The following is a 13668-nucleotide window of genomic DNA, read 5'->3' on the forward strand; positions in this document are numbered from 1 at the left end:
AATATATTCTATTCTGATCTGTGTGTCGTGGCTACGAAAAAAAAAAAAAAAAGATAAAAAACATCAGTTTAATTGCAACGCGTACTCGAAGCGGTAACCCTGGGAGATTTTCCCCCCAGAAACCGTTTTGCGTTCGAGTTCGTAGATTAAAATACAAATCCGAAGACTCGAAATTCTATTTGGATACTTCGATTTGAATTCGAAGTTCGTCGGTCTACGTACACGTGGCATTTGGCAATTCGGATGCGACGTGGAAAGTTTGAAGGTGAATTTAAAACTGGGATTCAAGTTCGCACATTCTTAACGCGATCTTGAAAATTTGCACGCGAATTTGAAACTTGAATTTCCACTTCGACGCGTAGATCTGTGCTTTGCAATTCGAATTTCCAATCTAATTTTCAACTCGACAATTTGAATTTCAGTTCGAAGATCCGAATCTGAATCCGAAGTTGAATTTCAATTTGAACTTCAGTTCGAATTTTAGATATCGGATTTAGATTGAACGAAAATTCGCAACCAGCACAATTTTGAATATGAAATGAATGGGCGAGAAAAATTACACCTTCTGCGAGTTTTCCGTTTCACCGACGACATTTCGATCCATTTACCGTCCTCCTATCTCGCGTCTTCTGTTCTAAAGCAGCAACAAACGAAGCGAAGTTAATAACAAGTCTTCTCCAGAACAAAATGCGTACCATTTCTTCCGCTCGTATTATCCGCTGCCTTTGTTGGCCGGCTCTTCTCGAGTTTTCCCGCTGATTTTTCAGTCAAAATAACTGTTTGCCTGTGCGGGGCGAATTATCGTGCTAGTAATTTCGCGAGCAAACGAGACTAATTTTTTCGTCGCTCGGGGCACGTGCAAGAGAATTCTAAAAAGGCCACCTATCGGCCTATTCAAATCTAAACGATAAAAGCTGCTATTCAGAGTTGGTCGGTGAGCTAAGAAAATTGCTAGAACAAACAAAATCTACAATTATAATAATCCATGCGACCCGTTGTTCCTCGACAACGAAATTCGCAATTATCTAATCGATACGTTTCAACCCCGCGTGGAAAAATTTCTCTTCGCGTTACCCTCTTGCCATTAGAAAGATACGAGCAATAATGAAAATCCACGATTATGCTAGTAATCGATAGGATTAATCGATCGATTTATTTCTGTTTCAGAAATGAAACTGGCGCGCGTGACAGTGGAAGAAGATCGCCGATATTTCTGAAAAGCTCTACTCGCATTCGTAAAGCACGGGTAAGCTATCGAGTAATTTCGGCTTATTTATTTATTTATGCTAATGTTAAACCCTCGTCCACGATGCGTAACGCGTCTTTTACCGATGATACCGACGATAATCGTGGAACGTACCTAAGTTAGAGGAAGAGATCGAATGCGGAAATTGGTAAGCGGAATTAGGAAAAATAAAAGAAACGGAGCGGAAAGGTTACACGAACGAAATTAGCGAGGTAAAAGAAATCGAGCGGAAGAAACGATGCAGGCTTATTAAGGTAAAAGAAATCGAACGAAATCCCATAAGACCGAGGAACACGGAGTATTTGCATATTCTCTCGGATGGAATTTCCTCGGTAGATGAAATTTCGGTTTCTGTTCCGTGAACGGTGTAAAATGCTGGTTGCTCGCCACGGCAAGAAGCCGAGAAAAGCCGGGGAATTACATCCGTGTTATGGGATCTCGGTGAAAACGTGGGAAACCGACCGATGGGATGCGTCGACGCTATTACGGGAAAATCCTCTGACGTTCATAGATAAAGCTACTTACACGTGTACTACACTTTCGCTCGTAAATACACGGCCATTTCGTTCCATTTTATTATTATTATCGTCGTTTATTTATCGATATGTGACTCTTAGTTACAGCGAGCGCAGAGTAACGTAGCACAACAGAACGTAAAATAAAATTACACTCGGCGAATCGAGAAGGGAACAGACCAGTTCACACGGGATCGCGCAATTGATTTTTAGAGTTACGTAAGGCGACGTGAGCAGAGTGTTTAAATGCGCTATACAACGCAAATAAAGAGCCACGTGTTTCTGCTAACAACGCGTGGATCGCTGAAATACGCGCCTTACTAAAATATACGAGTCAATTTAGCAACACGTTGTCGAAGTGATACACGAACGTAAGACAAGAAAATACGCGTTGGCATTGAAGCGTAGAAAGCGTGTGACGTAGAAAGAGGAAAAAGGGAGGATCTAATCCGCAACTGACCGAAACCTCTAAATTCCGTATACAGTTCGAGCTTTTTACTGGCGAACGAAAGGAAGCTCCCGCCGTGTCTGCCTTCTGTCTTCCGCTCTATGAGCGAAACAGAAAAACAGGAAAATCCTATCAGATTTGTTTGTCTATTTCTGAATACTCTTTACCTTCTGAATACGTTCCGCGACGATACCGTCCCAGTTCCAGCGTAAAGTCGCGGTCGAGTCGAAACGTCGACGTTGAGTTTGTGGATCTTCGTGCGTTTCTCCAGAATTCTCAAAAATTTGAAGACCCAACGATGAGTAAGTTGCTTCGTAATCGGCAAAAACACGTCAAGCGTTACACAATTGTAGTACTCGTTTTAACATTTAAAAAGCGAGACGATAATTTACCCAGATTCGATCTTTTTAATCCTCGGCCGACTATATGGTTTTTCATCAACGCGGTTCACGTAACGCGCGATTTCTTACCGTTTTTTGGATCTTAAGAAAATTTGGAAAAATTCCGAGCTACTTGTTATGGTTCCTAGTTTACCGTTTAACTATTAGCGACATTTTAGTCAAACGTCTAAACAATCTTGCAATAAAAATGAACGTCTCAGACAATGTTATGGAAAAATGGGAATTTGTTTGTTGATAGGTAGCTTCGTAATAAACGAATATCGATGGAAGTTATTGCAGGATTTCACTTGAATATAAAGAAATTTGCCAACCTTTGTCAAAGTATAATTATTTCGAGATCTAAATTTGCGAAATTTCTGAGTGTGTAATTTACTATTGGGAATTATTTTGAGACGTTATTTTCAAAGATAATAAATGTAACGATTTATAAGAATGAGCTAAAAGATCGTAAAAGCTACTTTACTAAAATCGTAAGAAAGTTACAAGACATACGAGACGAACAATTTACAGCGTACAATTTTTCCAACGTTGGCATTTGCTTGCCCAAGGACTTGACTGGACGATGATACGAATCGCTGAGGGCACAGTGTTCACTTTCTCACCTCGTGGTATTCAGAACCGAACTGAACGAAAGCAAACGGTATTTTAGCAGTCGCGTAGCTTCGCAAGTGGCGAGAGCCACGTAGTCTGACACCTTCGTTTCAGAGAAACTAAACAATGAAAAGCGTGGAACTCGGCGACCCATTATATCGGCGTAGAGTTAATTGTACTCGTAAAATAAATTTGCATAAACCTAGCCGTAGCCGTAGTCGTTAGAAAATCATCGTAGTGACGTTGTAACAACGAGACCATTGAAATTTCTATACCAACGTTTCGATAGAATTATCTATCGCTAATGTAATGGGTGAAATTAAAATTACCAAATGCCAAGAATACGTTTCGCGATACGCATGGGAACGCGAACGATATGAATTCTGGCCGGCGATAACGCCACTCTTGCAGATACAGTCGTCGTCGTCGTCGTCGTGAGGTTCGTTTTTAGTCGTATCGACACGTGTGCATGGGAATGTTGGAATATCGCTGGCAGCGGGGCTCGTTAACAGGGCGGTCTGAAAGCGGCTGCACGACGGTTATTTTCAGCGTATTCAACGTCTTTTTCATGCACCCCTGTCCCTGAAAGGGATATTAAGAGAAACGGTCTCGAGTCCCACCGGTTGAAAAGGATGTAACCCGCGCGAAACTTGGAACGCTACTTCTCAAAGAATTTTAATTCACCGGGTCCGTATGAAAAATAAAGGGGGGAAAAAAGAGAGAGAAAAAGAAAAACACGCGGAGAGATATAATAGAGCTTGGGTGGTAAATGTCACTTTCTCTTGCATGCGCGCCGCTAACGAGAGGTAAACGACGACCTTACGATAGTTTCAGGCGATCACGTACCACCACGCGATGGGCGAATGCCGTCTCGTAGGCGCGAGTGTGTTCGTTTTGCAATGCACTTGGCTGATGCGCGCCGCCGATGACGAGAATTACGCTGATTTTTTAGTGTCGCGTGAAAATGCGCCAAAGGTTTGCGTCCACGTGAAAAACGTGCTGTTTTGTTTCAGCGAATTACGAGATTATCGTCTTCCCGGTTTCGTATCGCTTTTTCACGTCTTGTTTATGTAACGAGATACGGAGAAATCGACGAAAAATGGAGGTGATCGATTTGCCTTCTATTTTGGATGGATACTGTTAGAAAATTAAAAGATCACGAGGTTTCTCGATTATTTACTCGAGGAATACATTTCTTAGAGCTGGATCAGATTTTGGTATTTATCATAAAATTTGGAAGATCGTGAGAAACGTCGGTGACTCAGGTACTCTGCAAACTTACCCTAATTTCTCTTCAGAAATAAATCGATTAATATTAGGCAGGTACTGCGTGGTCGAAATGAGATTCGTAGATTTTACTCTCGTAGAGATTTCTGCATAGATTTGGAACGGTGCATTTGCAAACATCTGAATTTTCATTTCGATTTCTTCGATTCGAGTTTCGTGTCTCAATCGCTTTAACTCCAACCCTGAAGCTACAATAGGAAGAGAGTACGAACATAATCGTCATTCCCTTGATAGGATGCATAACCGCTGTAAGTTGGAATTGATTATTTCTCGCTGCCAAAGAGATTTTGCGCGCCTGATAATATTTACTCGCGATCTCAAGAAGATTTTAAAAGAAGATCTTTGTCATCCGAGAATACGTAATCGCATTCGCGTTCGTTACGATATCCTACCGGAATCGAAAAAAGGATCGACCGAAAAGGTGAGTCACGTTGGAAAATATCGATCGATGTTAGCAATTGGCCAACGATAAACGAAGTAGAACGTGTACGTACGAGAAGGAACATAGGAAAAATGTTTGGGTAGCCGGCGTGTAACTCGCGCGAGCCAATTTATTTACGATCGGCTACTTTATTGTCTACAAGGGTACCAGGCCATTAATTGCGGCTTTTAGTTCAATTATTTCCACGGTGCGCCAGCATGGGCCTCGCCGACGGGAAAGAAGTCGATAAACGACCTGTTAATTTGTTGTAACTTAACCGATTCCACGACCGTATGCGGTACACAGGCTCTCTCGACGTGGCCACTAAATGCCACCGGGAACCGGTTTCCCAACTGTGTGCACGGCTTAGGACGCGCGCGCCTTTGCCGTTGTTCAATTTATGTACGTTCCACTGTCGACACGCTCCGCTACAAAGGTGACTCGCGTTAATTGCGTTTATCTTTCCTCCAACGATCGCTCGAACGATAACGTCTTTTGGGCGAAAAAGATCTGCTCGCGTCTTGACAGGTGCAATATAAGTATTTAGATCGATGGCTGGTGCGTGGTAATGAACTTACAATTGGATTCTTCAGCAAACGAGCAGATCGGAGCTGTGAGATTTCGAAGGAGCCGAGGATTCAGCCGAATATAACCACGAAATTTCATATTTCCAACTTTCGCGACCGTGAGATGCCGTGATATTGGTTTTTGGCTGCGATCGTACTCGCACTTTGCGCGTACGTTGCAGTCTATTTCCTCAGGGCGGATCTGAAACTGTGCATTTCAGACCCTACGGCCTCCATTTACGTCGAGGCGATTTAAACGAATGCTCAAAACGACAGATCTGACCGAAAGTCGTTTAATTTGATCGGCGAGTCGTATGAAAGATCCCGAAGGACAGGCTGCCGAGTCGGATTGACGTTCTATTCGATGTTCCTGTTCAAATTGTTCGATGGTTCCAAAGCTTAAGATCAAAATAATCGAAACTTTCACGTATCGTTCGAAACCATTGAATTTTACTTCATACAATTTTTGTCCATTTTCTACCGTTTGAAAATTGCGAAGGGCATCCTGCGTATTAGTGGACAGTAAAAACGTTTTATCAACGGAGTTGAAATTGCATAAACATCCGCGGTTTATCGGTGGTTACAAATTGTGTAATTTATATTCATCGAATTCCCTTCATTTGCTTTACGAATAAATAACATTGTCGGTGGAAAGGAATAAAACTATTGGTTAGTCGTCGTTCGAATTTTTGCCCAACTCTGGCTTCTTGCCATTCGAAAATGCGCGCGTACGCGACGCGGCGCGGAACCACGTGCGCGTGCGCGTACGCATGCGCGTGAGGATGCGCCGCTCGCAACGGGGAATCCTGCAGAGACGCTCGCACGTATCTGCGAGCCAGATCTCTTCCTCCCGCGTCTCACGTATGTTTTACGTGACTACATGCACGCGTGTACGTATTCGCAAACTATGAATCTCCCTCGGCGAGAGCAAGGAAAGTTGTGTATACTTCCACGACTTCCTGGTTTGCACCTGACCGTGCCGGGACTAATTAAGGAAAGCGTTTCCCCGGTGCGGTACGTCTGTTCCCTGTCGCGGCTGCATAAAGTCGGGAATTCGATCGAAAATCAACGATAATGGAGGGTAGACACACGGTCGTTTTACGGTTTGAGGGTTTTAACGTCTTGACCTCGATCGATATAATTAAATAGAAATTTCTTTCGTCTATTTCCTAAAAATTGTAACCAATACCTTCTTCTAATAGTTTTCAATATTATATGCATTCTGTGTACTTTTTTGCACATTGCTACACGACACGAAGACTCATTTACAATTTTGTAATATAAACGAAATATATTCTATGTAATAACACGAGGATATTACACAAATACTGTATGCTAATTCGATAGAGAAAAAGCAACGTAGATTTCTGCGTTTTATTGCCTATGAAATTGTTAAATCCATTTCGACCACTTGCCACAACTGCGATCCGCAAAAGCGGATCTCGGACTGTTTGCATTGGAATGGGAATAGACTCGTTGTCGATGCTGCTACGTTCGCCTTCGAAATTGTAAACGACTATGTAGGCTGCTCGGGAATTCTCCACGTATTAAAGCTCGATGCTCCTTCGAGGACGCTTGCGAGATTTCCCTTGTTCCACGCATCTATGCACATGACCAACTACGCTTGTAATAGTTGCATTAATCGTATATGTACGCACAGCAACTCGCTCTCACACCGGCTACGCTTCTTCTCCAAATCGTTGCCCACGTTTGAGAAATTAAGGTACATCAAAAACGCTTTACATTCGCTTTCACTTCCGCACGATTAACGTTTTACGATTACGATTCGTATTTTTATTATATATCGAGATATGTTCTTTCACGTTGCATTTATACCTAAAGCAAAATGTGTTAGCCATATGAATAAATAATATAATTGGTCGTCGTATTACACGCGAGAAGGAAAGGGCGAGTGACCGTTTTACGACCAACGAAATTAAAGACTAGGAAATTTTAATTTAAAGCTAGTTGAATTCTCATAAAATTTGTTCGTTCATTGAAGAATTCGAATTTGAGGAAAGCAGGCTTAAACGATCGCAACGTCGACTTTACGCATATACAGCTGCGCGTAAGGAACGTTGAGCCAGCAAAACGACGCTGTAATTTATTCTAATTAGCGATCAGGAAACTATTCGACGATCGTAAAATAAGTTGTCCAGATTAGAAGACAAATATGGACACAGTGTCCCCATTGAATTTCCTCGACAGTCAACCAACTGGTCGTAATTTCGCGTTCACGTCTAAATGTAGCAGGTTTCGACTGGTTTTTCGTTCACGATACGCCGCGTATTACACGGCCGTATCGATAATGCTAATTTATCGTCGATTCTCCGTTCACCGACACGCACGTGCGTTGTGTGCGCCACGATGGAGCCCGTACCTGGTGCAAAATCTACGCGCCCAAGCGCCGCTTTCACGCCTTCTTTGGCAGCGGTGCATCCGACGTGCATAGAACACGTGCACGCGAGGATGGTGCATCGCAGCAATGTGAGAGGCGACCGCAATTTCGATCCTAATGGCGGATTTTCGCCACACGGAAAATAAGAAGAGGACGAAGAAAGCAGCGTGTATCGAATTTAATTTGTTGGATCCAATTTAATTTCGTCAGGGTCGATGTGATTCTCGATTCTTTTTCCTTTTACGAGATATTCAGGTTCTTTTAACGCGAATATCGCGGAAGAGAAACCTGACAAGTACGTTTCCCTGCGATCTTAATATCGCTTTATAATTAAACAGAAGAATTTTAATACGAAGTCCATGTTGTCTCGATACTTGCGAACGATGAACACGCAAGAAAAAGCTACTGTATTTGTTACAACACCTACGTACCGGCTAATAGATTAAGTCCAAGTTTATTAATTTCCGTAGAGTAATAGCAATAATTTATTGTCCAACGATTGGTTGCACATCTCTCTCTCTTTTTCTCTCTCTGTAGGTATTAATCTCGCATTTTTAATTTATCACTTTTCCTATTCTACTTCTATCTACCCTTATCCATATCCAATTTTTCTGTCTACTTTATTGTTCTTTTTTCTTTCGTTTTTCTCCCCACTACTCTTCAGTTACTTGATATTTCTTCTTTCCTAATGATTTTTGCTATCACTTTCGTACGACTTGACGCTGAAACTTGACACAACGGAAATGAACGTGAAACCTGGTATTTGTAACGTTACCTACAATGCGTATTTTTCTATCGAACGTCTACTTACTCGACGAGCAAACAAATAGCAAAACGATTGCCCTGCAAAGTCCGGCGGATCATGGCGCGATATTCAAAGATTATTTGGCTAAATTGGAAAGCCCCGGAAGAGCCTATCCACCGGGGCTTTCCAATTTAATGAAAGGATAAGGTAAGCAGCGGCTGGTTACCGTTGTGTTGGAGCGTAGGTTGCGAACGTAACGCAAATGAACCTGGCAAGTAGGAGCCGGCGAAAGGGTTCCAAATTGAAATCGTCCCTACGTAACGTGTACACGTGTGCTCGTGCCTTTGTACACGTGTGCTCGTGCGTTTGTACACGAGTATCCGTTCAAAGCCGAACGAGGAGCCCGCCGAGATAATTTCCATCGCCTTTTCCTTCCGTAATCAAACCATCCGCGGCTTCTGTGCAATTACGTGGCGAAATTGATTTAAAATCGGATGCCCCCCGTGCAGCACGGCGGGAGGAGAGGATCGCGTTACAATTTCCCTGAAACGTTGCAGGAGGGACGAGAGAGGAAACCAGCGAATATAATTACCCCACGATTCGCTTCACCCTTCGTACTCGTTCTTCTGTTCCCGTTAATGTTGTTCCGACGCTGGATAATAAATTCAACGATGTTAAATTCAACGGGCCCTGCACGCGGCCCGTCCAGAGGATTTTCTGGTTTTTCCATCATTTCCATACTTGACCAATGTTCGATCTGGATTTTCACGAAAACCGAGCGCTGTATGAAGAAACTATTTTTTGTTTTCTATTTACTTTTATTTTTTGTGTTATATAGCATGGCCAAAACTTGTTTTATATCATTTTCATTGGACTTGACTTTACGTAGTTTATGAACGTAGAACAAAAATAAAAAACTGAGCTTGCAGATAGCTACGGTAGCATAGAAACATATCGATTCTTTGGCTGTATCGCCTCTTTACTTGTAAACGCTTACGTTACTGTGTATCACTGTTATGTTATTGTTCTTGGATATAGCATGCGAAGAAAGATTACCTAACAGAGAGTACCTTTTGCAGAAATTCAATTTTAGTAAGCTCGTTACTCGCTATTGTATAACAGATCATTCGTATCCATAGTTCATATGGTCGTGTCAATCTATACGTAAAGATTAAAGTAAAAGCAATATCGAAAAACTGACAGAAGCATTCCATTAAACACATTGAAGTACAAAATGTCTAGTCGTATCTTCAATTTATAATAATACACTTATGAAGATTTAACTACATACAGCCCATACGTTCATGTCAATTTATATGTTGCAAAACACAAAGTAAAAGCAATGTTAAGAAATAAATAGAAGCATTCCATTGAACATATTGAATTACAAAATTCCTAATCCTAGAAAATCCTCAATTTATAATAATACAGTTATTAGAATTTAACTACATACAGACCATATATATAGTTTGTATATTTGTGTCAGTCTATATGTTACAAAATACAAAGTAAAAACAATGTTAAGAAATAAATAGAAGCATTCCATTAAACATATTGAATTATAAAATTCCTAATCCTAGAGAATCCTCAATTTATAATGATACAGTTATTAGAATTTAACTACATACAGACCATATACATAGTTTGTATATTTGTGTCAGTCTATATGTTACAAAATACAAAGTAAAAACAATGTTAAGAAATAGATAGAAGCATTCCATTGAACATATTGAATTATAAAATTCCTAATCCTAGAGAATCCTCAATTTATAATAATACAGTTATTAGAATTTAACTACATACAGACCATATACACAGTGTGTATATTTGTGTCAGTTTATAGATTGTAAAATACAAAGTAAAAGCAATGTTAAGAAATGAATGGAAGCATTCCATTAAACATATTCAGTTGCAAAATGCACCAATCCTCAATTTATGTGCTGCATTATTACCAGTGCATTTGTAAGAATTAATACATGCAGCCCATATATACATAGTTCATACATTTATGTAAGCCCATAGATAGTGAAATCCGAACGAAGAGCAATAAAGAATTGATGGAATCGTTGCATTACGTACATCGAGTTACCAAAATGTGCCAATTCCGTCCTGAATTTGTAATAGCGAATTTCTGAGGATTTAAATAAGTTGAATAATTTTTTATACCGTAGCCAATGGTTTCAGCGTCAAATCGTACGAAAAGAAAAAAGAATAAAGAGGAAACTGGATATTTCCTTCCTACCACGTTCGCGTATTCCAAGCAATCGTAAAAGCACCAGAAAGATAGACGTACGGCCACAAAAGATATCGCGAGCGATAAAAGACTTCTCGCTTCGTCCAATTTCATTTGTTAAGTTAGCCAGATTTCCGTCAACGGAATGAACGACGACGACGATGCTGCTGATGTCGCTAGTTCTCCCTGAACATTGTTTAATTAATGAAGTTGTCGAAGCACAAGGCGAAGGGGAAGGCAGAGTGAAAGGAGAGCGTGTAATTACACAAAGCGTTTGCTGGAAATTGTGCGAAAAGTGATACAACTGCCTTTGCACGGTAAACTTCAATTTCGTCGGCGATAAACGCAGCAGCCGCTGCGTCCAGAAAATTCTCTGGCGAAACAAAGGAAGGGACCAAACCCCGGGAAAACTCGGTCTTCTGCCTCTAGAATATTAGAAGAAACGAAATATGTATAAACGACGCGACGCGTATGCTCTCCCTCGGGCATCTCGTAATTACACGCGCCGATTCTCTACCTCACACGCGATTATCTCGTTTTTAAAGTTTGTTAAAGGCGAACTAAAGCGACAGACGCACATTCGACAATTATTTTACGCTGAAAGACTACGCTGAAAGTGCGTTCAGACGATCGATATTATCGTCGATATCGCAGTCGATATCGTCGTCGATGTTTAAGAGTTTAATCGTCGTATCGACAATCTACGGAATGGACCAGGCGATCGTTTCAGCTTATAACTCTGTCACCGGTGCAGTTACAGAAAAATGTCGAAGGAGATAGATGAATGTTCGAAAGAGCGGTGCATAGAACTATGTTGTTTTTAGGAGAGCAATGGTGCACGTGCAATCGACGATCGCAGTATTGTTTTCAATGGAAATGCACACCTTTTTTTTTTTACTTTTTTATAAATTCCTCTCGACTTTCTACGATAAAAATATATCGGGACACGGTGGTACAAAAATGATTAGTTGTCGGGGTGTTTGACAAAATTGTTTTAATAATAATTCATAAAGAATAATGAGTTTATTGTACGCTGTAACGAACGTTTCAGACAATGCTTGCCGATTGTTGTGCTACTTTTTAAATAACGAATGTGTTTTTGTTACGAGCACATATACATCAACGTAGACGATTACGAAATTGCCATGCAGCGTTCGACCATCTCCGATAAAGATTTTACTTTTTTCTTTTTTCTTCTTCCTGTGTAACTAATAATTCTTCCCTCCTAGCTTCCATTTCATATTTTTCTGTAACCGATAACAGAGTTATAACGCGAAACAATCGCTTAGTGCGTCCTGTTTGTCGATCTCCAGAGGATCTCCTAGAGATGACACGATTCTAATGTTGAGAATCTTAAATATCGGCAACAGCGTTGAAAATTTTCATTGCGTGATCGAGAAGAATTCCTGAAGATGAGATTAAATAATATTTAGTAGGTAATTTTGGATGGATAAGGAACTTGGAAGATTTTAACTGGTCTTATTCGATTTTTAAGTATTTTAGTTCGCTTTCCATATTTTACGTAATTTGCAGGATAAATGGCAAATCGTCGGGACGTTGACAAAGATCTATTTAATTCCTCAAATAACAAAAATTTATTATGTTGCAAGATTTAAAAGTACATTTATGGTAAAGGAAAGAATTGTACGCTGGGAACCTATCGCTAGCTGAAAACCGCTGTATAGTAGTCTGTCGCTACTACAGTAGTATACACTGATCCCTAGCAGACCATTTATCTTCTTTACCACTTCTTTTTCTCTCTACCTTGCTCTTTTCTCTTTTATTTACTTTTTATTTACTCTGCGTTCCTTTCAAAACAAAATATGCTACGTAGCTGTACCGATTCTGTAGTTGTACATGTACTTATTGTTAAAGAATCTTAATTATCAACTCGTCGTTGTGTTCTATTTTTAGCGTAGACCGTATAGGAAATAATTTCTTTTTAAGATATTACTCGACCTCCGTTTAAGCTGCTACAGTTTTATTCGAGGTACCGAAATAACTGGAACTCTATTTAGAATATTAAATCAACAACTACGATGTAAAAGTACACAACGAAAAATTTTCCAACTCGTTACGACTAAATCTCAAGCGTTCACGCAAACTCGCAATTCCGCGTAATAACACCTTGATAACGCGGAGATTGTTTCGCGTGTTGCTTACACCAAACGTAGTTTCAAAAAGCTTCTTAACCGAAATGAGATGAAAATTTGTTAAAGTTTAAACGAGTCTTCCAACTGGGAAAGCCGAAATTCCCTTCGTGACAATTAAATATCGCGTAAACCATCGAAAATCGTGCAAAAATTACGATAGATAACAAAGATCAAAAATAAAACGGTCAGATTTCCTCCAATTCGAAACACCAGTCTCTGTCTTTTCGAATTTCATTTCGAAAAGCTTCCACGCGAAGGTACGTCGTTAATTCCTCCTACGTATCGGAAAAAAACGATGATAAATGGAAATAAATTTCCCATAAACGCGTCAGCGTTCTCAGTATCACAGTTTTCAACCGCCGTTTCGTCTCAACCTCGTCGATCGAATAATCGGCGATCCGCGCCAACCATCGATCCGAGGTTGAGCGATAGACACCGAAAAAGAAAAGCGCGTTTGGCGAATAGAGCGAAGTTGCTACACGCCTTTGCTGAAACGCGTGTGGACGATGTGGTGCGCCATCGTGTGATGGGCCTCCGCGACAAACACAGTCGCCGGTGCTGTTCGTGTCGTAGTCGCAAGTTGATGCGCGAGTATGCGTCTCTTCGTTGCCGTATCACGGCTGGATGATTTATTGGCCGCGGTGAAAATGCGTTTTCTCGCGGG

General features: G+C 40.8%; 1 protein-coding gene across 5 annotated transcripts in view; it reads left to right on the forward strand.

The window, feature by feature from the left end:
• LOC117210201 (ankyrin repeat domain-containing protein 50) overlaps window positions 1-13668 on the forward strand; it is a 219860-nt gene that overhangs the window by 113618 nt on the left and 92574 nt on the right. For all 5 annotated transcript variants that reach the window (XM_033452976.1, XM_033452980.1, XM_033452977.1 and 2 more), the window contains exon 3: window positions 1168-1246. The gene's annotated coding sequence lies outside the window, so the exon portion shown is untranslated. The remainder of the gene's footprint in view (window positions 1-1167; window positions 1247-13668) is intronic.

This window comes from Bombus bifarius, unplaced genomic scaffold (genome assembly GCF_011952205.1).
Source record: "Bombus bifarius isolate JDL3187 unplaced genomic scaffold, Bbif_JDL3187 scf7180000008199, whole genome shotgun sequence".
Taxonomy (NCBI): Eukaryota; Metazoa; Arthropoda; class Insecta; order Hymenoptera; family Apidae; genus Bombus; species Bombus bifarius.